Consider the following 16006-nt stretch of genomic DNA (forward strand, 5'->3'; position numbering starts at 1 on the left):
TTTTTTTTTAATGTTTATTTATTTTTGAGACAGAGAGAGACAGAGCATGAACAGGGGAGGGTCAGAGAGAGAGGGAGACACAGAATCTGAAACAGGCTCCAGGCTCTGAGCTGTCAGCACAGAGCCTGATGCGGGGCTCCAACTCACGGACCATGAGATCGTGACCTGAGCCGAAGTAGTACGCTTAACCCACTGAGCCACCCAGGTGCCCCATTGTTGCTTTTGTTTTTTAAGTAGGCTCCACACCCAGCGTGGAGCCCGATACTCACCACTGTGAGATCATGACCTGAGCTGATACCAAGAGTCAAACGCTTAACTGACTGAGCCACCCAGGTGCCCCAGTACTGCAAGTTTTTAAGTAAGAAAGTAACAGGGAGAGTTTCCGTGGTAGGAAGGTTACAGATTGCAATCAACCAGCTGCATAGGGCATTCCACTCCACAGGCAAATACTGCACAGGTAACCAGGGTGAAAACAAATCTCGAAAAAGTAATTCACCTATTCGGAATCATTGGAATAAACTTATTATGTTGAGATTCTTCCATCATAACATCCCTAGGTCATTCCAAAGGGGTTACTATGGTTTTTCTTTTTTTTTTTCTTCACCCTAAAACAGACTATGTCACCAGTATAAGCGGCTGAATTTCAAGTCTGCAAGGAGCTCTCTCGACTGCCCTGCCCCCTGGCACATTCTCACAACAGAATCCCTCCATGTTCCACTGATTCCCTGCAAGATTTTTCCAACTCCCAACAAATTCAAGCCACCATTTTAAGAGGCATTGATGCCTTCTCAGCAGGGAAAAAAATAAAGGCATGCATTCCACTGAAAATGGAGATTTGTCAGCTGCAACAGCCCAAGTCTTAATGAGGTGGGATGGGCTGGGAATGGGGAGAGACTGAGGGCGTGCCAAAGCCCTGTCATTCAGAAACTAAGTTAAGTGGGACCTGGCCAGTTCTCAGTGCTTTCCTCAATAAGGCGTGGAACACATCCATTCTTTAACTCCGCACCAGTCAAATCAAGCACCAGAGAACAAAAATGAATGAAGGAAGCTCTCACAATGGAGTGTTCTATTTTGCCCACAAATCTTAAAATCTCATATAAACTCAGTCCTGCAGAAAATTTTTTGCAAGTTAAAAACAAGCCACATGGTGGCACAAATTATTTTTTGAGTCAAGTAAAGGGGGCAGGACAGGAAGAGTGAAAAGAATGATCCAATTGGCATCATCACTAATGGAAGATGATGGCCTTAATTAAACACATCCCTGGGGGAAAAGGTTGACTTTGAACAAAAGCAAGTGACCCTCCAAGAAGGAATAGATTTTTTTTAAATGAAGCTAGAGGCTGGATGCTTTGCCTACTATTACTAGTGCTGTAAAGCTCACATTTTGTAAACATGTTACTTAAAACTCTTAAACTGATCACATATTCGTGGCTTTCCTTATCCCAGAAAGTATCTGCTTTCTCCTCATCACGATCCTTTTATTGAATATTTGCCTTCCCCCACTACCACCTTGATGTCGAGACCCCCTACTCAGTCTGCACACTCTAAAACCACGAGCATCAGGGGCGCCTGGGTGGCGCAGTCGGTTAAGCGTTCGACTTCAGCCAGGTCACGATCTCGCGGTCCGTGAGTTCGAGCCCCGCGTCAGGCTCTGGGCTGATGGCTCAGAGCCTGGAGCCTGTTTCCGATTCTGTGTCTCCCTCTCTCTCTGCCCCTCCCCCGTTCATGCTCTGTCTCTCTCTGTCCCAAAAATAAAAATAAAAAACGTTGAAAAAAAAAAATTTAAAACCACGAGCATCATCTTTCACCACCAGTGTGCATTATTATTATTGTTATTATGCCCCAGAAATTGCTCCCAAGATGAAGCAGAATTCCATTAAACACACCAGCTGATAGGTCCCGGCTCACACGGAATTTGCAGCCCTTCACCAGCTGCTCTCGGTGGTATAACATAACATAAAACTCAAGCCGAAATCTCTTGCTCAATTTCAATGGATGCAAATGACAGACTGGCATCTTTCAACTACGCTAAAAGCTTCCAGCCCTGCTCACTCTGGGACACGTGCCAGTGGGATCAGCTATTACACCATGGGTCTCTCTCCAAATGCTGTTTCCCAAAAGGCTTCGGCTCAACGAGCGGTATGATCGAACAACAAAGCCGCTTTACTGAAATAGCTAATGGCAAACTTTTTACAAAAACGAAAGCAAATGTAAAAAGATCGAGACAGAAATGCCAGCCTGACCGCAGTGCTCTTGAATGCTGCTGGTCATTTCTAGAGGCTGTCACGGTAGTTTAAATTACAGAGTAATTTTCTTAGCCTAATTCTAGCATGCCTTAATTGTAAATAAGTAAACAACCTGAGAATTTATTTTTTCCTTTCAACTTACACGTTCTTTGGTTCTTTGGTAGTTCCCTTTGGGTTTATTAAAAAAATCAGCATTGTTGGAGTGGTACTGGTCGTACTTAGTCTTCTAGGACTCAACTTTCATGGTGAAATGAAGAGTCAGGAAGCTTTCCTGATACTGGAAACGCAATCCACTTACAAGGGTTTGCAAGTTAATGCCTGCTGCTAGGGATGTCATCAGGATTTGCACTTGCAGATGCTTGTCTGTTAGGAAAGATGCAATCACACTCACCCAAGCTGGAGAATTTAAAACCTAATTAACAGCCGATTTTGTACAACGGTAGATTAGTTTATTTCCTTTGGAGGACTTCAGTGTCACTGACTTAGTTCATGGTATATATTCCATTAACCAACCAGGTGGTTGGCCAACCAGAATTCAATCAACACAGAAGATACAGGACACTCTGCCTTGGGAAAAACCATGCAAATGAGCGTGTACTTATTTGGATTTCAGTTTTTAGAAGTTCTTTATCTCACAAAAGGTTCATCACTAGGTTTTTTTAAATAGCAACTTCTGTCAGCACATTCCATTTGATTCAATTTACTCAGGGCTGATTTACACACAGACTTGCATAAACATTTCTGTTACATAAAGAATAATGCAAGATTTCCTTACCCTTGGAGCTCAATATCTGAAACATAGGCATCATTACCCTGTATCGTATCCATCTTTTAAATCCTTCTGGCTTCCATGAGCACAGAGAGCGACTAGATGAGTGAATGAATGTCTGCAGGATCAAGAGACGAATGCAAACCTCTCAGCCGCCTGACGAGTTTTCAGTTTTATTATCATAATACAGTGTAAAAAAAAATCAATTGTTTAAAAAATATTATCCTTCCTGATTACAAGGTAGCTACTAACTCCCTATATTCCTTTACGATACTGGGCTCTCTGTGCCGTCCCAATGTCAGATTTATTCAATTGTAAATACTGCATACATCTAATAGAAGATGTACTTTTTTCCTGAGAAACCTAGCTACGGCAATGAGAACTAGGCAACGCAGAGCTCCATCATCCCTCACCTTTGTCAAAAGCTTTCGAACTAGCCCCTTACCCCAAAGTCTCCCCTCATCTGAGGCCACTAGGAATAACTTGTGAGAATGCCCATGGAGGCCTGCCACGCTCCTGCCCCACCTCCCGCATTCATCTCTTTACTGTTTCCTCCTGCCCCCAACCAAGGTCTAAATTTGTTTATACGGTACTCAAGTGTCCTACACTCAGAACTGAGCTCTGGAGAGCCAGCTTCATCTGCATTCACTCAGCGTGCACGGCATCCTACCTAAAGTGCCAGAGTCTAGGGGTAAGCACAGCACTTGCCCCGAAGCCACTCACAGCTACGTGGGAAAGACGGGTGTGTGAACAGACACAGACAACACGCTGGGGCACCTGCACCGTAGCTCCCACAGACTGGCGAATGTCATTTTGCAGGTGGAGGAATCTGATTCACTGTACTTACATGATGCTGAACGATCGTCCATCTGGGCCGAGGAGAAGGATAATAAGCCTGCTGGGTACAAGAAACTGTGCTCACACATAGCTCTACCACGCCAAAATGTCCCGGGTGCCGAGGTGTAAAACATGAAGAGAGGGGTCAACTGAAGAGAAGGAGCATGGGTGGGCATGGCAGGCCAAGCCCCAGTCCCTGCTCTCAGAGCCCACAATTTACCTTAAACTCACTAAGAACTCAGTGAACGTCCCACATTTCCCAACCAAGGAGAGTGAGCTTCCCATGCGAAATAAAGTAGCTCATACATTAGTTATTTACCCACTGTCTCTGTAAAATGGAAAAAAGGAAATAAGCACTAATTGAGTACAGCCGTAACTAAAACTTAGATTAAATGAGAAGCATGGCAATGTCCAAACCCAAAGGCAAAATTCCCCATAAATAATAAAGCAAACAGCAAGTTCCTCCATAAGTTGGCCCCATAAGTCACCACTGTTTCACAAAAACGTGGTGGATCATCCCCAAGTCACCTCAGCACTGCATAGCTCCATGTTCTGACTGATTACCTAATCAAGGTTTTTGTGATTATTACAACACTGTCCTTTGAGCCCCCACACTCGTTTGTAGAGGGGAATCCCACAGACTCCCCATTTGCTCTATACTTTTCCTTTTTTTCCCCTCAGGAATTAAGCGAACATAAATACATACATCATGGAACAGTGAACATAGCACATCATCATCAGTGTAAAAAAAGGAAGAAAATAATATTCTTTTCTATGGCATAGCCAGACGGATATGCAAGAAACTGGTGACTGACACCAGTTGACAGAGGAGGAGGTGACCTGTGTGCCTGGGGACAGACATGGGAAGGAGTTTGCACTCTGTACCCTTTATCTGTCAAATTTGGAAACACATAAATGTGTTACTGAGTCCAAATATCTTAACAACCAATACAGACAACAATTACATTATCTCCATTCATAGTTTAAATTATTACTGAGCCAAAAGTAAATTAAATGCACTCTTTCTCTTGAATATATATTTAACCCAATATTTAAAGAGTAAAATGCAATTTCTGGCATTTTGGAAAATGTGTTCCTGGCAGTAACACAAAGACTGAGTATGTGGGTGTAGAATTTAGGAAATGTCTCAACATAAGTATCTATTTTAGCTAAAATTCTCAACACATGAAATCCACAAGGCTCACAATTTGGTCCATCTTCCAAAGGAAAAACAGTAGTAAAAGTCGTGCCAATCCAACTGTTCACTTCCATCCAAATGTTCACTCTCCTTTCTTCTGACTTCAAACACTGAGCTTTGTGTGTGATCTCTCTAGATGAATAAATTACCCCGAAGATGATTTCTATACTGAAGTATTTTCCTCTTTATATAACTTTACCATCTCCTTGCCTGTGTCCTGTAAACCCACGTCCTAACTTTGAGCCTGTTCTGGTGAATAATTCATTCCTTAATGGATTTCCTGGAAATTCTTGGTCACTGCTTCAAACCCAACTTCTCAAACTAAAAGAAATCAGAAGAAAATATTTAAATGGGGACTTATGAAGCTAATGGATCCCAAGAATCTGACAAGATTTTTTCTGAAAATATTTGTAAACTATGAAGCACTATCCATATAGTAGTTATTATTTTACCTAGTAGTAATAAAATAGTAAAACCCACACCGGGAAACACAATAGAGGGAGAGCTACAGAGGCAGGAAAGTGCTACTTTAACAACAGAATTCAGCTCTGAGCCTCCTCAGGGCCAAACTAAACAAGAAAACATGAATGACAAGGGAGAAAATGTACAGTCACAAGGGGGAAAAACCCCTCCGAGGGCACACTAAGTTTTGTCGTTATTATTATTTCACTTTATATGAAACTCAGTCTTCGAAGAAATGCCCACGAGAGGGCTGCCATGGTGTAAGGTCGATGTCCTCAACATCGTCTCCACAGTGAATGCCAAAGAGGACTCTCTCTTCACCATCATTTGCAGCAACTTTTCTTATAAATTGAGGGGAAATTATCAAAGCAAAATTCAGTGCCATTTTGCTACACACCAAGATTTGCTAAACTTTGAAGGAGCTATAAGTTCATATATATGAACACACATATACAGAGCTCATGTAACACATTGAGGGCGTCACTACCAAGGTATAAAGCTTCTCGAAGGTAGGACCTGTCCTACCTGTCTTTGTGTCCAAGTATCTAGTAATACCCAGGGCTCGGCAGACTCTCAAAAACATTTATTGAATGAATGAATGAACCAACAAACAAATGCAAAAGAAGCAAATGATACCCCACCATTCCTATGAAAAAATAGCTTGGGGGCGGGGAGGGGGGCTATCTTGGAGGAGAGCTTTTATCTTGCTCCAGGAACTTTCTCAAGACCTATCATTCTCGGGGCGCCTGGGTGGCTTAGCTGGTTAAGCGTCCGACTTCGGGTCACGTCATAATCTCACAGTTCATGAGTTCAAGCCCCGCATCAGCCTCACTGCTATCAGCGCAGAGCCTGCTTCAGATCCTCTGTTCCCTCTCTCTCTCTGCCTTTCCCCTGCTTGCGCTCCCTCAAAAATAAGTAAAAACTTTCTTTTAATTTATTAAAAAAAGCTATCATTCTTTATGAAGAATCTGAGTAAATAAGACGGAAATACAGCTTAATGACAATAGAGAAAAGGCCTGACGTGCCTTTTTTTAACTTAATTTTATTTTTGAGAGAGTGAGAGAACATGCACGCATGAGCCGTGGAGAGGGGCAGAGGGAGACAGAGAGAGACTCCACATTGAGTGTGGAACCTGACACGGGGCTCAATCCCACAACGCTGAGATCAGGGCCTCAGTCGAAATCGAGTCAGACGCTCAACTGACTGAGCCACCCAGGCGCCCTGTCGACACATGTGTTTTAAAGAGAAGGGTGAGGGAAGGACCAGTGACCTCCAAGATCATGAGACCTTCAGGGGGCTTGAAGTGGGGACTTGGCCCCCAAGAGCCTTGCTCTGTGTCACCTCGCGGCTTCCCTCAGCCTCTCTGAGTAGCAAATAAGACTACACAGCTCCGATGACCCTTTATGGGCTCCCATTTCAAATGCCGTAGGCTCCCGCTCACAAAAACACAATGTTGGAAGGGACCACACAGATGAGCTGACATCCTGACTTCACAAAAGGAAAGAGGGAGGTTCTGACAAATGAAGTGACTTGCCCACACAGCTAGTAAGTAACTGGTCTGGGATGAGAACCAAGTTCTCCGGGACCCGGGTCCAAAGTTGTGTCTAATTCACCACACTCCTCTGCCTGAAATGAAAGGCTGACTCCCTTTCTATTCCCATCCAAAGCATCCAAGTATAAACAACCAAAAACACATATCCAGTCAGCCAGAAGCCCGCCCACAGAGCTGTCCACCTGACACAGACAGACTGAGAGTTTTGAACGCTGTGTTACGCTGCCCCTGAAAAACACATATACAAAAATATTTCAGATCAGTTACCTTCACAGAGAAGGGAGGTTTTATTCTGGGCCATTTTTTTTTAAATGATAGTTCATTGCTGTTCTTCAATATGATACTACTTAAACTTCTCTGGGCAGAATCTAGAAGTAAGTGACTCAAGAAATTACACTTACTTTCATTTTTAGAAACTCATTAAATAATAGATAAGCCACCTGCTAGTAGGTGCTGGTGCCCCACCACACCATTATTATTTTTTTTATAGGTTAGGCTTACAACCAAGGACTGGGGTGACAGATACTGTCATCTTAAGGGCAGAGGAAAAGCCATCCATCAGACAGCGGTTCTGTTTTAAGCTTCTTTTGATAGCAAATAAATTATTTTTATGGTGCCATAGTATACAAGCTTTATTGAAAGGGCTCTGTCTCTGTTTTGTGCCATTTACTTTCAAGTTTTTTATTTGGAAGCTGGTCTTGTGCCCAGGTAGACTCATCTGGGAAGAGGAAGTAATTAGGGCACAGGGTCTTGTCTTGTTCCAGTTCGCTAAATAAAGCCAGTTCCCCTATCGGCAAAACTGAAACTCACTCCAGGATATTTTTCTTTTCCCAATACACAATTCCTCTGCCAAATGTGTTACCACAACTTAATTCTCAGTCTCATGCTTACACTTCCAAGAAACGATGCTTAATTACTCTAGGAGGGAAATCCAAGGCAGTTACTCAAATTGTTTACAAGCCGTAACTACAAGAGTTGCCTTCCAGGGGAGTGTAAGGGTGAGGAAAGGCAGGGGAGCGACCAGGCACCTCAACTGGTGGGTTTTCCCCACCGACACTCAAAACATAAAACTTGTTGGGAAATTTCTCCATCAAACCCCTAACAATCATCATCATCATAATAAGAGTAAGTGATTTTTAAGACAATCCACACTGAATACCGTAGTTGGGCATGTGCTGGAAGAAAACACAATGGAAAATACCCATTCCTGGGAGCCAAAACATGTCTAAAACTCTTGCACTTAAAATCTCTTTTATTCTGGGGAAACAATAACACAAAAGCAGGTCCTAACACATAACCACTGAAGGTCAGAACAGAAGGAAGATTAATGCTGGGTTTTTACAAAGCAAAAATGGTGCTGGTTGCATCTCCTGCCACTTAGCCATGGAAGAAGTGTTTTTATGAAGAAGAACTAAATCATCAGAGCAATAACTCAGGCTCACTGCTGTGCAATGAACTGATCAGTGTGGACATGCAACCAGCATAGCCCTAAAAAGGACAGCACCCTGACAATTAAATTGATAAGGACATGTGGCCACGGAATGAAGTCAGTATCCCAGATGCCCAAACCATTCTGGAATGGTTTTCTGCATTATAATGCAACTCCAACAGGAGTTTCTGAGTCCCTATTGTCTCTCCCCGGGACAGAATGTTCTGATATGGCACCGTGATCTACAACTGAGTAAGTCCATCTTACGTCATTGCCCATCTTGAATGTCCTAATGCCCTTCATCTAAGTTTGGAAGTCCCCAGCAGAGAGAGTTAACACAATAATATACAAGGGACGAGAAACAAGGAGTATCCAGCAACTATTCATTTTCAAAGGAAAAACAAAAATGTCAACCAGCAAACGTGACTCAAGGTAAAATTCTAGAGGGGATTGAGAAAGAGCATCTATGCTTTTATTAAGACTTTCTTTTTCTTAAATCTTCCCTTAACCGTGCATGCTCTTCTAAGAACGGTTTGGTTACCTCAGTCTTTTACGAAGTCAACATTTTTTTAAAAATGTTTTCCTTACAAGGATTTGTTTGACAGATGTTTACGATCTACATTTTATCATTTTGTTCGTGTATCGCATTTTCACGGTCATGAAAATTTTGTTCATGTCCACGTTTCCCTATTCTTTTCATGTTCTTTTTCTAGTCGTTCCCTAACAATTTCACCTCTCTGGAGCCAGACGAAAGGCCCCCAAAATTCAGTGATCACACACCGTCACCCCACACTACCTCAAAAGGCATAATTAATGAGGGCAGCATCACGAGACTAAACCGCATACAACCTGGCTCACCAAGAAAGAGTGGGCAGCATTTATGAAACAAAACAACCTGCTAGTGTTTTTGATGCTAGAAAAGAATGTGTTTGCACCAAGCCACCTCAAAAGCATGAGTGGGAAGTAGGAATTCTGAAGACATTTAGAACCATATCAAACTTGAATGATAAATTCTGTGGTCTCCTTACTGATCTTGTGTCTACTGGAATGCTTTCAGCTACATGTCATAAAGAACCTATTTCAAAATGGCTTAAGCCAGGTAGACCAACTAAATCAGAATCTCTGTGAGCACAGCCCAAGCATCTGAATTGAAAGATCTCCCAGTGATTCTAAGGAGCAGCCAAGGCTGAGAAATGAAAGCTCTGGCCAATCATGTTTTAGACCACATACCTAGAGCAATGGATGGGAGAGGACTGAGCAAAGCTGGGGTTTTATTATCAAGGAAGAAATGAGTGGGGTTGGGGAGAGTGATGACTGATAGAGAGAAAGCAGAGAGAGGTAACCAAAAATTGAGAAGTTCATGGGTTGTTGTTTTTTTTAAGGAAACTGAAAATCAGGTAATATCTACAATGGTGATCTGAAATCATAATGTATAAATGACAGGTTTCTGCAGTTTTTCATTGGCTTTCTATAAATTATGTCATCCATCAGTGTGTGTGTGTGTAAGTATGATTAAGTGTGTGTGTGTGTATGTGTGTGTGTGTGTGTAACTATGATGAAATCATGCAGTGATTTATTATTTAAAGAGGTCAAAATGAAAGTGATTTCCATTTGGTTCTTTAACAACTGACCAAGTACATAAATAGCAAACTATATATATTGTGTTGGAGATGAGTAGGAAATATCATGGGCTTTCAACAAATTACATGATCCACCAAGGTACACCTACACACATATACTTAACCAGGAAGCCTCACGAACAATCGTTGCATTCTGTGATTTCAAGAGGTCACAATGAAAGTGTTTTCCTCACATTTTGGTTCTTAACTGACCAAATGCATAATCAACAAAATACACAGCCTTAAAGATAAGCAAGGAAACAGCTTTGTTACCTTCATAACATTTTAGTGTCTTCTTAGAAATCATCTGTGTATCTAACAAGCATGCACAAAGAGTACAGAATTATCCTTTTCCTATGATTTTGCTTCGAAAACACAAAACTAAGCCTAATTCACATGAACAGCTCTGGTACGTGAGCTACACATTTTCCCCAGAAAACACCAAGATGAACAGGTAGTGGTTCTCAAAGTGATCAAACTGGTCTCACGCCAAGAGGGGGTGCTTCAAAATCAACACATACACAAGCCCATCTCTCCGAAGAGGTGGAGGTTTCAACCAAACTGTGAGCTCTTTTTATGAATTTACACTTGGAGCCCATAATCCAACTGTCCCAGTACCACAGCGTGATGGAAAATCAAGTGATGTCTTCCTTATATCAAGTTATTTCTTGCTTATATGCATTTAAAACTGTGTGACAGAAAGATAAAACTACACAAACTCATTTATTCGTATGTTCACACCTTAATAAATGTGTCCATAAATATACACATTTTTATTGTAGGGATTCCCCTTAAAAAGCAACACACATAAAAGTAATTTCTTAAAAGACCTATTGTATTTCACTGCCTAACTATTAAAGCTTCCTTCATATCTTTTATGTAAGTTCATCTACCTCTTGTCCAATGTAACAGTCTGTCCGTTTTATTCCGCTGAGGAAAAGTGAGGTCTCCTTAAGGCCAGGAATTGCCTGTTGCCTTCGGCGATACTGATACTACCAAGTAGAGGGGGTTCGTACTGTGCCTCCTCGCACTTAATGCCACGTTCACACGACCCCCACGAAGAGGGCCCTTGTACCTTTCCTTCAGTAAGCTCTAGATCAGTGCCCAACAATCAAAATATGGCAAGCCACTTAGTAATTTTAAATTTTCTCGTAGCTGCAGTTTTTAAAAAGGTAAAATTATTTTAATCATCTGTTTTACTTAACCTAACATATCCAAAGGGTGGCCATTTCAACACACATTCAACATTTTTCTAATACCGAAATACAGTGTGTGTTTTACATTGACAGGACATCTCAGTTTGGGTGCTGAATTCCTATTGGAAATATTTGAGCATAAAATTAACAGTTGAAAAAGTAAACTCACATGCTGAAGTTTTCCACTCACTGATCTATCAGTTTTAAAGTATAAGTTACAATTAATTTAAGTTAAATTAAATCCCAGTCCTCATATGTATCACCATATCTCAAGTGCTCTTTAGCCAAATGAGGCCACGGACTAAAGCCCTGGGCAGCGCAGCTCTGGGTCATGGGAGCACAGTGGCGCTTGGATGCTACGCAGGTGTTTTCCAGAAGGTCTGGTCCATGGACCAGCCCCTCAATGTCCAGAGGAGCCCACGGGAGGGAGCTGTGGTAGCTCAGTCCAAACAAGGCTCACTCCAATGTGGGCAGGCTGAGAAAGGCTGGCCCTTAGTAGCCTAAATAGATGTTATCTTGGAAGACCCACGAGGACCTGCATGGGGGCTTGGAGGGCGTAGGGCCACCTCATTAGATGACAACTGCAAGGCTGGTTCTCAGACGCAAAAACGACTGAGGACACAAGGCTGCCATATTCTCCAAAAGCTCCCCAAACCATGGTTATCCTAACTGAGAGCAAAAAGCGAAGGTTTCTAATGGGGCACCTGGGTGGCTCAGTCGGTTGAGCGGCCGACTTCAGCTCAGGTCATGATCTCACAGCTCGAAGGCTCATGAGTTCAAGCCCCACATCAGGCTCTGTGTTGACAGCTCAGAGCCTGGAGCCTGCTTCGGATTCTGCGTCTCCCTCTCTCTCTGCCCTCCCCTGCTCATGTTCTGTCTCTCTCTCTCTCAAAAAAATAAAATAAACATTTAAAAAAAAAAAGCGAAGGTTTCTAGACTCCGCACCTCTAAAGCTGTTTCTAACTTTGGTTGTAAAACTGTCTCCCAAATAACATTTTAAAGTGATGTCATCTCTTCAATATGTATGTTAGCAGAATCAGCAAATTACATTCTATGCCGTTTTCCTAATCCATTTGCAGTTGATGTCATTATATACAGAGTGTACCTAAATGTCCTGGCATAATAGATGATGCAGAACATACCAGATGAACACATATCTGAAAAGATATTGTGCTATTACCCCTGGGGAGGGAGGTGTGGGTGAGCAAATTAATACAAGTTTACAAGTTTTTAAAAGGAAAAAATATACAGGATAGTGACCGTTTTTTGTCTCATCTTAAAAAAAACACAAAACAAACAAGATGATATGGTCTGAGAGAGGCCAGATAAATCAGTATTACTGTAGGAAATCTGCCTCTGAATATAAAGTAAGGAGCAAAACAGAGAACTGGATACAACTATTAAAGACAAGGTTTGCGTGATTAGCTTCTACAGTCCTCCAAAGGGAGAAATCATTTGGGATTATCATTTCAAACTCTCTCCCAAATAATTCTGCACCAGAATTAAGAGTAAGGCCTAAGAAGTGAGCGTTCCACTTCCTCCTGGCTCTCTTTTGTGTGATTTGACAACGGAGGCCATGAACAGTGAAAAAAGGCAAAGAACAAGGAAATGGAGACGCTAGCTCCCAGACATCTTGAGGACCACGACACGTAAAATACAAACACAACCTTTTCTCCTTTCTTCACAGGTCTTCCTTCTGTACGGACATTTATTGAAGATGTCAAAAGGGTCCTTTCCCTGCCTGCGAAACCCGGAAGTAGCTGTGTGTGTGTTGGACGGTGGACAACCAGATCATCTGCTCCCTCCTGTGGATTAATCCCCATTCATCTTCCTGATCCCCTTTCCCCAGGTTAGAACTGGTCCCCTTCCCACCTCTGCTCTCAGAGCCCCCTAACCCCTCCTATGGTGGGCTCACCATTCTTCTAGTGTCTGGTTAGTGATAAATTTTTTTGATTATTTGAATACTGTCTGTTACCCCCTAGACCATGAGCTCCCTGAGACAGGAACCACATCTGTTGTGTTCAACATGTAAGCGCATTTCCTAGCACAAAACCCTCTACCCAGTAGGTGTTCGAGAAGCCTTTCTGATTGGATGAATCAATTAGCTACTTGGTTAGTTAATCTAAGACCCCCCCTTTTCATTCTGAAATTCTGAAGCTCTCCATGCGACCTTCCTTAAGTAAACTCTTAACCCTTCAAATAAAGAGAAAAGATTACTCGTCAAGTGTTTATAAAAATACATGATTTTTTTTCTCTTGTACCCTTGTCAGCCTTCTCAAAATGCAGTTTTTAACCACAGGGATCATGCAAATGAATAGCAGGGGACACAAGTGGTTCCCAAACTTGGAGACAACTAAGGTTCAGGTCTTGTCAGCAAAACTGTCACCCTCTAAGGATGAAGAATGGAGATGTTTTTTTCCCACGGCAACAGCCCTGGGACTCCATCCCAGGACGGCACCCCAAAATGGGGAAGGTACACAGACCTCGGGCCTCATGCTCAAGCCCAAATGTGGAGCATGCGACAAAGGAGCTGACCTCAGCAGATGAAGCAGACTGACGTGGTATGGTATTCAATGCCCACCCTATGTAGAAATTACCGATCCTGTTTTCAAGTATGATGACAGGTTGAAGGTCATGAACAGCTAACCTCAAGTCAGTAAGGCTCTGTGGATGCTAAGAAATGATCAGGAAGAGGCTGCCTCCACCTGGTTCCCTCAGCTGGCTCCCACAGTTCCAAGCACACAATTGTACACCTCCCTCGTCCCCTTCATGAGATGAGCAAGTGAGGGCAGGCCAAGTTTCTAAAAGAAGATTACATCGTTCTCTGGCCACTTTGCTCAAAAGAGGGATATGCAGTGCATTTACTTTCCTGAAGAATGATGGAAAATAGAAGCATGTTCATCAAACACATTATGAAAAGACTTTATAGCACTCCACAATGCATTTACTTCTTTTTTCCAGAATTTACTCCAATTGTGTCTCGTGGTCTTTTCCTCAAATTGAGTGGAAATAAAAGTCAAAGTTACCCCAAATGACACACGGCACTGTCAGTGGAAAATATGGTCAGCAACAGCCACAACAACGTGTCAGTCTCTTTTTAATTCCAAAGCAAATCAACTGTACTGATGAGAGTACTGTCTTCCCTCTCTCTCTTTGTACCACATCTGGAAAAGACTTGGGGACATGCCTGCACTTTTCTTCTGCCCTGTGACTGCTGTTAACACAAGAGATTAGGAAACAAAACTGGATTTGGACTATGGGAAATAAATGTCCACTGGGCCCCCAGTTCTGGTCACTTCAGAAAGGCATCTGTGGGGGCGCCTGGGTGGCGCAGTCGGTTAAGCGTCCGACTTCAGCCAGGTCACGATCTCGCGGTCCGGGAGTTCGAGCCCCGCGTCGGGCTCTGGGCTGATGGCTCAGAGCCTGGAGCCTGCTTCCGATTCTGTGTCTCCCTCTCTCTCTGCCCCTCCCCCGTTCATGCTCTGTCTCTCTCTGTCCCAAAAATAAATAAACATTGAAAAAAAAATTAAAAAAAAAAAAAAAAGAAAAGAAAGGCATCTGTGACCCATGATTCCCCCCTCACAAATCCTAGACTGCTTTGGTTGTGCCATGGGGTCACAGTGCATCCAACAGCAACTCGTAGCCTAATCTGTGAATACAGAGCGACTCATCGCCTTTCAACTCTGGCTATAAAACTGGAAGCTCATGGACAGGGAAGTCAAGACTGCCCTATGAGCACAGAAAATGCCCTGCCCTCAGCTCTGCTTCAAAACTAATTGGTAATTATCAACAGTATTAGAAGTAAACACGGGGCACGTGGGTGGCTCAGTCGGTTAAGCATCCGACTTCAGCTCGGGTCACGATCTCACAATTTGTGGGTTCGAGCCCCACCTCGGGCTCTGTGCTGACAGCTCAGAGCCCGGAGCGTGCTTCTGTTTCTGTGTCTCCCTCTCTCTCTGCCTTCCCCCGGCCCATACTCTGTCTTTCCCTCACTCTCACAAATAGTAAACATTAAAAAAATTTAAAACAAAAAGCAAACAGATGCACTTAGTGTCGCAGATCCTTCTCCCAGAGCTTAAGTTCATACAGAGAGACCTCCCTTGTCCCACTGACCCTCTCCGCCCTGCCCCCACCCAACCCCAGCCCTCACTTGCACGGAAGCTGTTCCCCTGGTTGGTAGGTAACAAATGTCAGTTAGTTCCCCAAGGTGTCTTAGGGCCTAAGAGCTTATATTATGCTGTGCATGATATCAGTAAAATGGGACCAAAATTTAAATGTGTTGAATGGAAAGTGGAAATGTTTAAAGGAAGGGGTTGGTTATTTCTGACAGAAAATACCTGACACCACATATGTTAATGAACAGTGTTGGTTTCAACCTGAGGGAGGCAACAGCTTGTATCTACCTTTTCCTGGGCATATTCTTCAGATTCTGGGCAGCGTCTGAACACTCAAGGCACTCAGCCAGTTAAAACCAACTGAAATATGCGTTCTTTCTCTCAACTGTTTCCACCTAAGTGCAGATGCATGCATGTGTGTGTGTTCCTGCAGAGTGTTAAGTGTATGGGGGGGGGGGGGGGAGAGTCTGTGTTATGAGGGATCTTCTTTTGACCCCTTGAGAATATGTCAAAATGGAAAGCTCTTTAGCCCCACACCATGTGAGAATCCCTTCTCTTCCTTCAGGTCTAAGTATCTGGGCGC

At 43.0% G+C, this 16006-nt stretch overlaps 1 protein-coding gene across 5 annotated transcripts in view; it reads right to left on the minus strand.

The window, feature by feature from the left end:
• Nucleotides 1-16006, minus strand: part of LRCH1 (leucine rich repeats and calponin homology domain containing 1) — a 202981-nt gene that overhangs the window by 132013 nt on the left and 54962 nt on the right. The gene's annotated exons all lie outside the window — the stretch shown is intronic.

This window comes from Leopardus geoffroyi, chromosome A1 (genome assembly GCF_018350155.1).
Source record: "Leopardus geoffroyi isolate Oge1 chromosome A1, O.geoffroyi_Oge1_pat1.0, whole genome shotgun sequence".
NCBI lineage: Eukaryota > Metazoa > Chordata > Mammalia > Carnivora > Felidae > Leopardus > Leopardus geoffroyi.